The sequence below is a fragment of the Oryctolagus cuniculus genome, chromosome X (assembly GCF_051225735.1).
Source record: "Oryctolagus cuniculus isolate XC-2025 breed Fujian yellow rabbit chromosome X, ASM5122573v1, whole genome shotgun sequence".
Classification (NCBI taxonomy): Eukaryota; Metazoa; Chordata; class Mammalia; order Lagomorpha; family Leporidae; genus Oryctolagus; species Oryctolagus cuniculus.
Window position 1 is genome coordinate 63348957 of NC_142888.1, and position 14127 is coordinate 63363083.

Genomic DNA, 14127 nt, shown 5'->3' on the forward strand with positions numbered 1-14127 from the left:
CCCGGTTGCCCCTCTTCCAGGCCAGCTCTCTGCTATGGCCCAGGAGTGCAGTGGAGGATGGCCCAAGTGCTTGGGCCCTGCACCCCATGGGAGACCAGGAGAAGCACCTGGCTCCTGCTTTCGGATCAGTGCGGTGCAGCGCACCGGCCACGGCGGCCATTGGAGGGTGAACCAACAGCAAAGGAAGACCTTTCTCTCAGTCTCTCTCTCACTGTCCACTCTGCCTGTTAAAAAAAATAAATAATTGCTCCAAAATTGGTTTATACTTCTTAATTGCAAGAATGGATGAGAAAGTATATATAAAGGTGTTCTAATAATTCAAAATAATTGGTACGGTGATGACATTTTCAATGCTTCCCTTCCAAATGAGTTGTTATTCAGTTCTTTCTCCTATGAGATATTTAACTTTCCTCTCTTGCTATTACTTTACCTTAATAAAATATACCCATGTCAGAATACTCAACGTGGTGCAAGTGCACAAAATTTTTGCAATTGTAATAAAGAAATCACAGTTAAAACACTATTACCTTCATGGGGCAAGTCCTTAAATTGATACTATACAAATACAAAGTGTTTTCAAAAGTTCACACAAAATACATATTTTGGGAAAAAAAAGAGCTGTGGGTGAATTTTTAAAAAAAATCTATACCAAAATAAACTTATTTTTAATTCCACTTTCTATGCATTTTTGATGTATTAAATACATCAAAAATACATTAAGTACTACTCATGTAGTGAGGCTGCCATCTTGAGGCTAAATCATGTTCTCTCAGAATCAAATATTATGCATGTCTGAAGAGTTCAAGAAAATTCTCACTACTTCCATGACAATCAGTAGTTTCTACATTACCTGGAGTAGAGCTGCTGAAACACATTTGGTAAAGGACCGCATTAGATAGCTAATCCCAAACTAAGACTTTGTTCTACTGTTACTTAAGGTCTTCAATTGCACCAGCTGCCAAAATCGTGTCCTTCTGCAGCATCTTACCATGTGACTTCTTGCAGAAAGGAATTATAGCAGTCTTTTCGTTTCCTTTATTTAATTCATTCAATTATCTAGTTTATTTGATTATTGCTTTATTTAATTAATATGGCAGGAATCCAACTAGTTTGCTGTCAAAACCCTAATTCAAAGGGCCTCACTGTGTAGGCTCCTCAATACTCTTATGAATGATTCTTATTTTTTTATATTTTTAAAAATTTGAACTTACATAAGCTTGTACATATTTATAGTGTATCAGATGGTATTTATATACAAGAGTACATATGTACTAGCTAGTAAGAGTAAGTGTACTTTTCTCATCAACCACTTAACATTTCTTTATGGTGAAAAATATTCAAAATTCTTTTCTACTAGCTTATTTTTTATTAAAAACATACTGCACATTATCATTATCTATCACCTTACTGTGCAATAGGGAATCAGTGCTTCTTATTCCTAACTACAATTTAGTATCCATTAAATAACCTGTCCCCATCCCTTGGTCCTCTATATTCTTCTCAATTTTAACCACCGTTAGACTAATTTCTGTGAGATCAACTTTTTTAATATTCCAGGTGAGTGATTGATATCACATAATACTTGTTTTTGTGTTTTGACTTATCTGATACAATATAATGACCTCTAATTCTGTCAATATCATTGGTGATGACAAGATTTTATCCTTTGTATGACTGAACACTATTCCATTGTGCTTATGTAATATGTTTTCTTTTTCCATTCATCATTGGGTGGGAGTTTTCAATTGTTTTGGTTTTGTGACTATTGTGAATGGTGCAGCAGTAACATGGAAATTCATGTATCTTGTCAACATACTGATTTAATTTTTTTTTTGCTAAATACCCAAGAATGGATTTACTGGTTCATGTGGTAATTCTATTTCTATTTTTTGAGGAACTTTCAAGCTGTTTTGCACAATGGCTACACTATATTACATTTCCATGAACAGTGTACAGGGGTTTCCTTTTCTCCACATCCTCGACAACTGATTTTGTGCTAGCCAAACTTATTAGATTGAGGTGATATCTTATTGTGATTTTGATTTGTTTTTCCATGTTGATTAGTGATACAGAACATTTTTACATGTACCTTTTGATCATTTGCCTTTCTTCCTTTTACCAATGTCCGTATAGATGTACAGACCATTTTATACTGGGCTCTTATCATTATTTTCTATTGAATTGTTTAAGTTCCCTATGTATTTGTGTCATTAACCCCTTGTCAGATGTATACTTTGAAAATATTTTCTCCCACTCTAGGGTTGTCTCTCTAATCTCTGAGTATTTCCTTTGATGTACAAAGGCTCTTAAATTTTATGAAATCCCATTTGCCTATTTTTTTTTGTTTGTTTCTTCTGCTTTAGGGATCTGATTCAGGTAAATCCTTACCTTTCTTTTTTTTTTTTTTAAACTTTTATTTAATGCATATAAATTTCCAAAGTACGACTTATGGATTACAATGGCTTCCCCCCCATACCGTCCCTCCCACCCACAACCCTCCCCTTTCCCACTCCCTCTCCCCTTCCTTTCACATCAAGATTCATTTTCGATTATCTTAATATACAGAAGATCAGCTTAGTATACATTAAGTATGGATTTCAACAGTTTGCTCCCACACAGAAACATAAAGTGAAAAATAATAGATGATTTTTTTAAATGATGATGAAATCAGAGCAGACCTATTGTCATGTTTAATCCCAGTGAGAGTCAAGTTGGGAATTGATAATTTCTTTTTTTTTTTTTTTTTTACAGAGGATCAGTTTAGTATGCATTAAGTAAGGATTTCAACAGTTTGCACCCCCATAGAAACACAAAGTGAAATATATTGTTTGAGTACTCGTTATAGCATTAAATCTCAATGTACAGCACATTAAGGATAGAGATCCTACATGAGGAGTAAGTGCACAGTGACTCCTGTTGTTGACTTTACCAATTGACACTCCTGTCTATGGCATCAGTAATCTCCCTATGCTCCAGTCATGAGTTTCCAAGGCTATGGAAGCCCTCTGAGTTCTCCGACTCTTATCTTGTTTAGACAAGGTCATAGTCAAAGTGGAGGTTCTCTCCTCCCTTCAGAGAAAGGTACCTCCTTCTTTGATGACCTGTTCTTTCCACTGGGATCTCACTCGCAGAGATCTTTTGCCAGAGTGTCTTGGCTTTCCATGCCTGAAATACTCTCATGAGCTTTTCAGCCAGATCCGAATGCCTTTAGGGCTGATTCTGAGGCCAGAGTGCTATTTAGGACATCTTCCATTCTATGAGTCTGCTGAGTATCTCACTTCCCATGTTGGATCACTCTCCCCTTTATTTACTCCATCAGTTAGCGTTAGCAGGTACTAGACTTGTCTATGTGCTCCCTTTGACTCCCAGTCCCTTCACCATGACCAACTGTGAACTGAAACTGATCACCTGGAACAGTGAGATGGCATTGGTACATGCCACCTCGATGAGATTGAATTGGAATCCCCTGGTATGCTTCCAACTCCACCACTTGGGGCAAGTCAGCCTGAGCATGTCCCAAATTATACATCTCTTCCCTCTCCCATTCCCACCACCATGTTCAACAGGGATCACATTTCAGTTAATTTTCAACACTTAAGAATAACTGTGCATCATAAACCAGCCATATTAAGTAGAACAGATAAAAAAACTACTAAGAGGGATAATGTATTTAGTTGTTCATTAACAGTCAGGGCTATGCTGATCAAGCCACCATTTCCCATAGTGTCCACCTCACTCCAACAGGTTTCCCTCTTGGTGTTCAGTCAGTCGTCACCAAAGACGTTAAAGATCTCTACGATGAAAATTACAAAACCTTAAAGAAAGAAATAGAAGAGGATACCAAGAAATGGAAAAACCTTCCATGCTCATGGATTGGAAGAATCAATATCATCAAAATGTCCATTCTCCCAAAAGCAATTTACAGATTCAATGCAATACCAATCAAGATACCGAAGACCTTCTTCTCAGATCTGGAAAAAATGGTGCTGAAATTTATATGGAGGCACAAGAGACCTCGAATAGCTAAAGCAATCTTGTACAACAAAAACAAAGCCGGAGGCATCACAATACCAGATTTCAGGACATACTACAGGGCAGTTGTAATTAAAACAGCATGGTACTGGTACAGAAACAGATGGATAGACCAATGGAACAGAATTGAAACACCAGAAATCAACCCAAACATCTACAGCCAACTTATATTTGATCAAGGATCTAAAACTAATTCCTGGAGCAAGGACAGTCTATTCAATAAATGGTGCTGGGAAAATTGGATTTCCACGTGCAGAATCATGAAGCAAGACCCCTACCTTACACCTTACACAAAAATCCACTCAACATGGATTAAAGACCTAAATCTACGACCTGACACCATCAAGTTACTAGAGAACATTGGAGAAACCCTTCAAGATATTGGCACAGGCAAAGAATTTCTGGAAAAGACCCGGGAGGCACAGGCAGTCAAAGCCAAAATCAACTATTGGGATTGCATCAAATTGAGAAGTTTCTGTACTGCAAAAGAAACAGTCAGGAGAGTGAAAAGACAACCGACAGAATGGGAAAAAATATTTGCAAACTATGCAACAGACAAAGGGTTAATAACCAGAATCTACAAAGAGATCAAGAAACTCCACAAAAACAAAACCAACAACCCACTTAAGAGATGGGCCAAGGACCTCAATAGACATTTTTCAAAAGAGGAAATCCAAATGGCCAACAGGCACATGAAAAAATGTTCAAGGTCATTAGCAATCAGGGAAATGCAAATCAAAACCACAATGAGGTTTCACCTCACCCCAGTTAGAATGGCTCACATTCAGAAATCTACCAACAACAGATGCTGGCAAGGATGTGGGGAAAAAGGGACACTAACCCACTGTTGGTGGGAATGCAAACTGGTCAAGCCACTATGGAAGTCAGTCTGGAGATTCCTCAGAAACCTGAAGATAACCCTACCATTCGACCCAGCCATCCCACTCCCTGGAATTTACCCAAAGGAATTTAAATTGGCAAACAAAAAAGAGGTCTGCACCCTAATGTTTATTGCAGCTCAATTCACAATAGCTAAGACCTGGAACCAACCTAAATGCCCATCAACGATAGACTGGATAAAGAAATTATGGGATATGTACTCTTTAGAATACTATACCGCAGTAAGAAACAACGAAATCCAGTCATTTGCAACAAAATGGAGGAATCTGGAACACATCATGCTGAGTGAAATAAGCCAGTCCCAAAGGGACAAATACCATATGTTCTCCCTGATCGGTGACGACTGACTGAACACCAAGAGGTAAATCCTTACCTTGCAATGCTTTGAAAATGCTCTTGTTTTTTTTCCCCTGTATTTTCACATTTTCAGGGTTGCATTTAGGATGTTAATCTATTTTGAATTGATTTTTGTTCATGATGAGAGAAAAAGTTCTAGTTTCATTCTTCACCATGTGAATATCCAATTTTCCCACAAAACAATATAAATATTGCTTATAAAGAGAAGAAAAGAAACCAATAATGAAAGAAAGTGATAAAAGTAGCAATAAAGAATTATACATTTGCATTCTCTTTCTCCTTATATTTTGAATTTTTGGACCACATTAAATTGTATTTTGCTTACATTTACTTTCCATTAACATTCACATACAAATTCTTTCAGACAAAATGAACTTTTCAGCTTGGAGACCTCTCCAACTGTACATACAACAGTTTTTAAGCAATAAGTACCAAGCTAATAATCGGTTAAAATTATAAGATGCAGAACTTTTTCTTTAAAGTTTTCTGGTCCCGGAAAATTCAGTAGGGCCAAATGCATTAACTGGAAGTATCATTTGTTTTATTAAAAACAAAACAAATGGAAACATTTTAATCAAGGATGATAATGGATAAAATAAATACATAGGCTCTCATACACAATCATTCTAAATTTTTGCCCAGCACAAAATGATTACATTATCCTTCAGGCTTGCTATATGCCCATATAATCAACGAGAAATTTAACATTTAAACACCCTAGTAACTATTTACCTTAAAAGTATATGAACCTCTGAAAGATATATTATCAGGCTTTGAGAGGTAAGCACATATTGAAGAAGGCTGTTTATAAATGAAACACTATAAAGTTTATGTTTATGTGTATCACTTAGAAAAGAAGGGGCCTGATCTGTTGTATAGTGGGTAAAGCCTCCACCTGTGAAGCCAGCATCCCACATTGTCACTGGTTTGAGTGCTGACTGCTCCACTTTTGATCCAGCTCCCTGCTAAAGGCCAGGGAAAGCAGTGGAAGATGGCTCAGGTCCTTGGGCCCCTGACACTCATGTGGGAACCCAGGATGAAGCTCCTGGCTCCTGGATTTGGTCTAGCTCAGCCCTGGCCATTGTGGCCATCTGGGGAGCGAACCAGTGGATGCAAGATTTCTCTGTCTCTGTCTTTTCCTCTCTCTGTCTGTAACTCTGACTCTCAAAATAAATAGAAATGAAATTTTTTAAAAGACAGAAAAATGTTGTTCTTTTTCCAATAGTATAGCATCACAGCAACACTATGTAGTTAAGACTGAAAGCTTCTGCATACACGTTCACTATACCTCCAAAGTGGTATATGCCTCAGCCATTCTCATTTGGTATTTAACATATACCAAACATTTTCCTGGACTTGCACCAGTTTGTGTAGGCTAAAACAATCATCCTGCCCTTTTAAACTGAGACAAAGCTAACCAGTTGTAGGGAACCAGAATCAGTAAAGAAACATTAATGTTAAAACCTCACAAGATGTCTTCTAAAGACATGATATGATCATAACAGAAGGACTGACTATGCTCCTAGCTATAGTGAATGTAGAGACATTTGGGAGCCTGGAAAAAGTAGGTACCCGAGATATAAATGATTACCATATCAGTAATAACTATGAGAAACTCAAATGTATGTCCTGGATGTTTCTCTAGTGCAACATCGTCCAGTTTGCTGCTGAGGATGACTGAAAGCTATTCTGCCACTATATGTTTGTGTTTAGTGCAAAGTAATACCAAAACAATTTTATGTGAAATTTCAAGCTATTGAAAGGATTGTACAGCTAACCTTATTTTTGTATTCTGAAATTAGTGCTTTAAAACTCAAAATTAATTCCCTAGCTGCTTAGATCATCTACTATCTTAGACAATTCAAATTGAACATGGTTGCCAGCAAATTCCTTTCTAGAGGAAGTAAAAGCCAAGCACACTGTGGTTATACTTTGCTGCTGGTCTCCCCATGCATGTGCTTGACTAATGAGAGCACTCTGTAACCATTTACTGTGCTACTTCAAAGGAACCAAACATGAGAAAAATTGGTATAATTCAAATTTTGACAAATGATTTTTTTGTGTGTGTGGCAGGCTTACTTTTTAAATGAAAGTAAATCTAAAATCTACAATCAGATGGTCACTTTGATACCCTGAATTAGAAGTCTATAAAAATAAACTTAAAACAGCTGTTTCTGAAAAATGCCAAAGTCTTTTAACACTAAAACATAAAGGAAAGTTTGCAAATGCAAGGTGATGCTCAAACCAAAAACTGTGGTTCAAAAATGTGTTCATAGTGAGACTAAAATCGTCACTGCAAAATTTCCCATGGATTTTTGCACTGACATTAAAAGAAAGATTTTAATCTTTTGGTCTCTTGAAGCTGCTACTGAATACAATAAATTTGAAAGAGGGGAAAGAGACTGTGAGGATCTGAAGGCTAGTTAAGGTAACTACCTCAAATACAACTAAATCACAGTTGAAATACAATCATTTCTGTAGGGAGTTGAAGATAAAGAACAGTTTCCCATCACCCCTTCCTGTTTGAAGAGGATCCTCCAGCAGCTTCAATTTCCTACAGTAATCTTTAATCCAAGTAATTAAGTAATCTCACAAGAAATAAACATACATGGCAGCAGGGTCAAAAAGCCGGGCAGCTCTTCCATGCACAAACATTTCAGGAGAAAAACCATCAGTTTTAAAGATACCCATCAGGTTTCAGGAATTCTCCTATACTCTACACCTAATAACGTTTGCTTTATTCCATTGATGACTAAAATTAACGAGTTTTGCATTGCGTTTTTTTTTTTGTCTGTCACTGTATAGACATTGCAGAACTATTCTGCATCACATGATTTTAAATGAAATAAATATAAAAAATGAGCCACACAATCAACACAACTTTAATATGCCACTTTATTTATTTTGATCACCATGGTGGAACCTCCTTATCAACAATCTTGTGAATTAAGGGGCTGATTTTGCTTCTCAGATCCATCAGGCAGCTATGCTCTGACTTAGGTATGGAGCCTCCGTTCTTCACATGGCCAGACAGGAACGCATGGGCCTTTCTCAAGTGGCCCATTGGCTTCCAGGAACATCTTCGCAAGTCCTGGATAACACTGACTTTGTTTGCATGGTACTGTTGCACTGAAGAGATGCAGTTAGGGCCCTCTGCTACTTTCTCACATTTTGCTCTTCAAATTCTGCCTTCTTCTTGGAATGAGTCTTTGACTTGAGGTGGTCACTAACGGCAGACTTGCAGACGTGATTTAGAGCACCCCACGTTGCAGGAAATGCGGAAGAGCTCTCCTCCATCTGTATGCTGCTCCTCTCTGAACTCAGTGACTCCATCCAGGGAAGTCACATCCAAAGTGGTCATAGAACAGTTCCAAGCAGGTGGTGCTGTTGCTACAAATCTTTTTTTTTTTTTTTTTTTTTTTTTTGCTACAAATCTTTCCACTTTGACTTTGAATATGGTAATATGGTTGGGACAAGTTTCCAGTAGTTTTTAGCTTGTTTGTTCTTTTTTTTTTTTTTTTTTTTTTTTGTCTTGGCACTCAGGTGTGAATGGTCTCCAGCACAAAGCCAGACACATACCAAATGCTGGCAGGTTCTGTTTGTTCAAACGTGGAGACGCCTTCGGATCAGTTTCTCAACAAGTGGCGATGGATGGTTTCTGGGCTGCTAACCTCTTTTCCCCTGACGTGCTGGGAGGGCGTGCCTTTAGGTGGGCTTGGGGCTGCTATCGGGGGAAATGGAGGAGCTTCTGCTGGAAAGGAAAGAAGGAAGACAAACACAGCCAGGGTGTGAAAGAGGAGCGCGTGCCTCGGGCACCAGATCCAACCCAAGAAGGCTGCCTTGTCTCTTGCCACACCCCCTCCCTGTCCTCCTGTCACATTTTGTGTTTTTGATGTCACATTTTACATGTTTCTATATTGCCTATCTCTTAACTACTATTGCCTTTATTATCATTTAAATTGCTGTTTTAGTCTTCATTCTAACATGCTATTGGATTATACACCATGTTTATGGTATTAAAGTATTCTGAATTTGTGTTGTTATTTGTCGCTCCCCGTCTTCGTGGAGGAACGACACAGGACCCTGCGCTGTTCTTTCGTCTGCTCGGCCCTCCCCGGGTTTGCTGCTGGTTCTTCCCGGGTTGGCTATTGGTCCTTCCCGGGTTGGCTGCTGGTCCTTCCCGGGTTGGCTACTGTCCCTTCCACCTCCGTGGAAGGGCGGTTCCCCCTGGCCGCTTTCCCCACTTCCGCAGGGGAGCAGCACACCGCCGGCCGGCTCTCTCGGGGGCTGCACAGGTGTTCCCTCAGATAGATGTTCCCCTTAGATGTTCCTCGTGCATGCCGTCTCTCTCCTCCTTTATAGTCCTCCTCCGCCAATCCTAACTCGGCTGCCCACACGCCGAGTACGCTGCTCTCCAATCAGGAGCAAGTCCTACAGTTTATTGGTTGAACTGGAGGCAGCTGTGTAAAAGCTGTTTTCTTCTCTCCCAGCGCCATATTGTGGGAGAGCAGATGCATAGAATAAGTCTTAATTCCAGTAACTTAGTCTAGTCCGAATTGCTCCCCACATTATTCTTACCTTAGCTTCTCATATTTTCTCTTTTATTAGTCTCTCTTTCAGTTGGAAGAATTCCCTTTAGCATTTCTTGTAAAACAGTTCTAGTGGTGATGTATTTTCTCAACTTTTGTTTCCTGGGAATCTTTTTATCTCTCCTTCGTATTTAAAGAATAACACTTCTAGGTACAGCATTCTTAATTTTCAGGTTTTTTCTTCTGTCTTGAAAATCTCATTCCATATCCTGGCCTATAAGGTGTTTTCCAAGAAGTCTGCAGTGTGGTGAACGAGGCACTTTTATGTGTTATTTAGTTCCTGTCTCTTGCAACTTGGAGAGATTCTCTTTTTGCCTTTACCCTTGGAGAACTGGTTGTAATGTTTTGGGGGGTAGACATGGTGAACTCTGTCTATCTTATACCGAAATTGCCATGTATTTGGGAAGTTTTCTGCCATCTTCTCTTTTAATATGTTTTCTATCTCTTTAGCATTATCCAGTCCCTCTGAACTCCAATAACTTAATTACTTTTTAATGTTGTCTCATAAATTTCCATAAGCTTTCATCATTTCTTCTTGATTCTGCTTTCTTTTATTGTCTTCTGTGTATTTTAAAATACTCTGCCTTCGAGTACACAAATTATTTTGTTTGGTCTATTCTGCTATTGATGTCTTCTATCATATTTAAATATTGTTTAATATACTTTTCAGTTAATGGATTTCTGTTCGATTTTTTTAATTACTTCCATGTTGCAGTTGATTTCTCAACAATGTTGCAGTGGATTCGTTTCTGAGAGGAGCAGCGTGGTGGGGGCAAGAGGTGTGGAGTCACCATACAGACCCCAGGAGTCGAGTGAAAGTGGGCTTGAGGCAAGCAGCCTCTGTGTGGTGACTCTGCGCCTCTTGCCCCCACCACGCTCCTCCTCTCAGAAAGGAATCCACTGCAACATTGTTGAGAAATCAACTGCAACATCTCTATCTTTATGTCAAGTCTCTCTGTTAGAGTATTAAATTGCTTCCCTCCTCTTTTTTTTTTTTTTTTTTTTTTTTTGCCAGGCAGAGTTAGACAGTGAGAGAGAGACAGAGAGAGAGTTATAGACAGTGAGAGAGAGAGAGAGAAAGGTCGTCCTTCCATTGGTTTACTCCCCTAATGGCTGATATGAAGCCAGGAGCCGGGTACTTCCTCCTGGTCTCCCATGCGGGTGCAGGGACCCAAGCACTTGGGTCATCCTCCACTGCACTCCCGTGCCACAGTAAGAGAGCTGGACTGGAAGAGGAGCAACCGGGATTAGTACCCGGCACCCCAACCAGAACTAGAACCCAGGGTGCCGGCACTGCAGGCGGAGGATTAGCCAAAACAGCTACTTTGAATATTTCATGTGCATATTTGAAAATATGAGTTCCTACTTGTTTCTTTTTTTTGACACTTTATTTTGTTAAGTGAGGTCATGGTTCCCTGAAAGTTTTTGATGCTGTTGGTGCATTGAAGAATTAAGTATTTTTTACTAATATTCATAATCTGACAATGTTTATGACTTTCCTTCCCAGAAGTCTAAGCAGTCTGCTGATTTTTCTGGGCTTATGGACACTTCTGTTTAAATATTAGTTGGAACTCTAATTCTAATTTTGTCACAAGTCTGCAGTTGATGTGCTGCCACTCTTTCAGTTCTAGAGGATGGCACAAGCCCAAATTTATTCTAAATACATAATTGGTGTGTTGTTTAGAAAGAACTAGGGAGGTGTCTACAAGGGGCTAGCCTGTCCCTGCAAATCTCTCCTGTGGCTGGGAAAGACACAAAAGCTGAGTCTTTGGCCACAAATGCTGATATCAACATGGAGCCTACAACCTATCAAAACAAGTGCAGCATGAGGGTAGGACCAAAGCCTACAGAGCTATGGGCTGTCTGCTGCTGAGATGGATTCACGGGTTGAAGGCACTATAACCAGTCACTTGTGATGCTGGCTAGTATACAGTTTGAGGCCGTCCAGTGGGGCTGGGAGACTGTGTGCCCCTCAGACATAGGTAGAATGTCCTTCACAAACAAGGTGTCAGCTGTGGCTGGAAAACCTTGTCCCGTCCCGCGGGACGTCAACTAGGGCCAAGCACCTAGAAGGAGGAATGAAGGGACAGGAGACACAAGGAAGGCAGCAAGACAAGAGTTCTGCAAAGTTTATTTTGTACACAGGGGTTTATATACTTCTTAGGGGAAGCAGAAGGGGGTGGGAAAGAGGAGCTGTTTGAGAATCTGTTCAGGGTTGAAAGTCAGGTGGCAGGACATAGTTATCGCAAGCAGGCACATGTTATCTTAACCACAGGATGCTCTTTAGTTATCACAGAAAGTTTCAGTCCTCAGGGCAAGAGGCTATGCAGGCACCTTTCCACGCCTAGAGCTATTAGGCAGGGGGAGAGTGTCCCCAACAAAACCTCTCTCCAGACCAACTGGCATCTCCCGACTAATAGCTTCTTGTGCTGCATGTGTGACCTTGTAGCTTCAAATCACACCTTCAGGGTGGGTGCAAGCTTTCACCCACCACTAGCAAAGGAGGGGAGGCTGAGCCCCTAAGGAGACGGTCAGTCTCCAGGAGACCCCTGCTATCTCCATGAGCCCCAAGCCAATTAACATAAATTGACCCATCTGGGTTGCCATATGATATCGGAAATGACCCCCTAAAATATATATGAAAATGTGGCCCCTTGAAGTTCCCCAGAAGCACCATATGGGATGCCACATATGTTACCAGAATTTGGGGTGCCATACGATATCACTATACACTTATTAATAAATTCCCAATATTAATAAGCCTAAGAGCATTCTTGCCTAATATTTAGAGAAGAATTCTAAATATCGGCATCCATAAATGAGGCAGCATGGTACGTTTTAGGCTTTTATTTGGTGCAAAAGGTGCATAGGAAAGTGAGGGCTTTAGTTCAGGTTAAAGAGAAGGGAAAGTCTGGAAACTAGGGTAGCATCAATACCAAGCAGAGAGCAGGCCAAAAGCCACGTGCAGCAAGCGCCTTGAGCTGATATCCACCACTTTTCACCAGCAGCAAAGCGGAGGCAGAGAGCCTTTTGGGATGCTCTTTGCCTTTTATATATTTCTCACAGGGGAGTGGCTTAGGGGCAGGTGGGTGCTCAGGTATAGTCAGGTAGGACATGATGTCACACAGGGGCGTGCTGAAGGTATCAGGTAGGGCGTGAGGTCACAGAGGGGTGTGGCAAAGGCATGGTCTTCCAGCTCACAAACCTAATTGATTTTAGCCTGTATGCCTGCCTACTTCATCTGGACCTGCTCTTGAAGTAGGCAGGCATACAGGTTAAAATCAATTAGGTTTGTGAGCTGGAACACCATGCCTTTGCCACACCCCTGTGTGGCCTCATGCCCCTACCTGGCCACACCTAGGTGCTCACCAGCCAATCAGGTTTATTAACCACTCCCCTTTGGAAGTGGGTTAAAAGCCTGGGACAAGGTATGTCCGGCCCTTCTCTTTTCCCTGGCCTCTTGCCAGGAGGGGGCTGGCTGTAGCCCTGCGCCCCCAGGGCACGTGGCCTTTGGGCCACCCACCCTAGGCTTCCTGGCCTAGATGCTCCCCCATGTGGCTGGTTGGTTCCTGGTGCTGGGTATGAACCCAGATTTACCTCTCTCTCTTAATAAAGCTCTCACTTTCCTATGCACCTTTCACACTAAATAAAAGCCTAAAATGTACCATGCTGCCTCGTTTATCTGTGCCAGTATTTAGAATTCTTCCCTAAATATTAGGCAAGAACCCTCTCGGGCTTATTAATGTTGGGGATTTATTAGTAAGCATATGGTGAAATCGTATGGCACCCCAAATTCCGGTAGCATATGCGGCACCCCAGATGGCACTTCTGGGAATTTAAGGGGCCACATTTTTGTATGAATTTTAGGGGGTCATCCCCGATTTCACAGAGACTCTGATCACAGGCACTGGTCTGGAGACAGAGACAATTGGGATCTTCCCAGTGTTAGATTTTAGCAGCCTTTTAGCAAGCCCCAAGATATAAGTCCTGTGGTTCTTTTCGATCTGCCCAAGAATGCAGGAAGTGAAACAGCAGCAGAGGAAGATTACCTGAGTGCTTTGTCTCAGGTGGATGAAGTTCCACGTTGTTAAGGTAGAGAGATAAGCAAGATTTATTTAAGTTAGAGACCTCCAGCTAAAGTGGCCTGGAGGGAGGCTCCAAGAGAGGAAAACCTGAGGGGCTGATGGTAGTGGGGTTTTTAAGCGCAATTGAGGCCCAATTAGCTAAAAATCAGTTACAAGGCCAGACA

At 40.7% G+C, this 14127-nt stretch overlaps 1 pseudogene; it reads right to left on the reverse strand.

Annotated features, from left to right (window-relative positions):
* Positions 1-8219: 8219 nt before the first annotated feature.
* LOC100352801 (CGG triplet repeat-binding protein 1-like) overlaps positions 8220-14127 on the reverse strand; it is an 86810-nt pseudogene continuing 80902 nt past the window's right edge.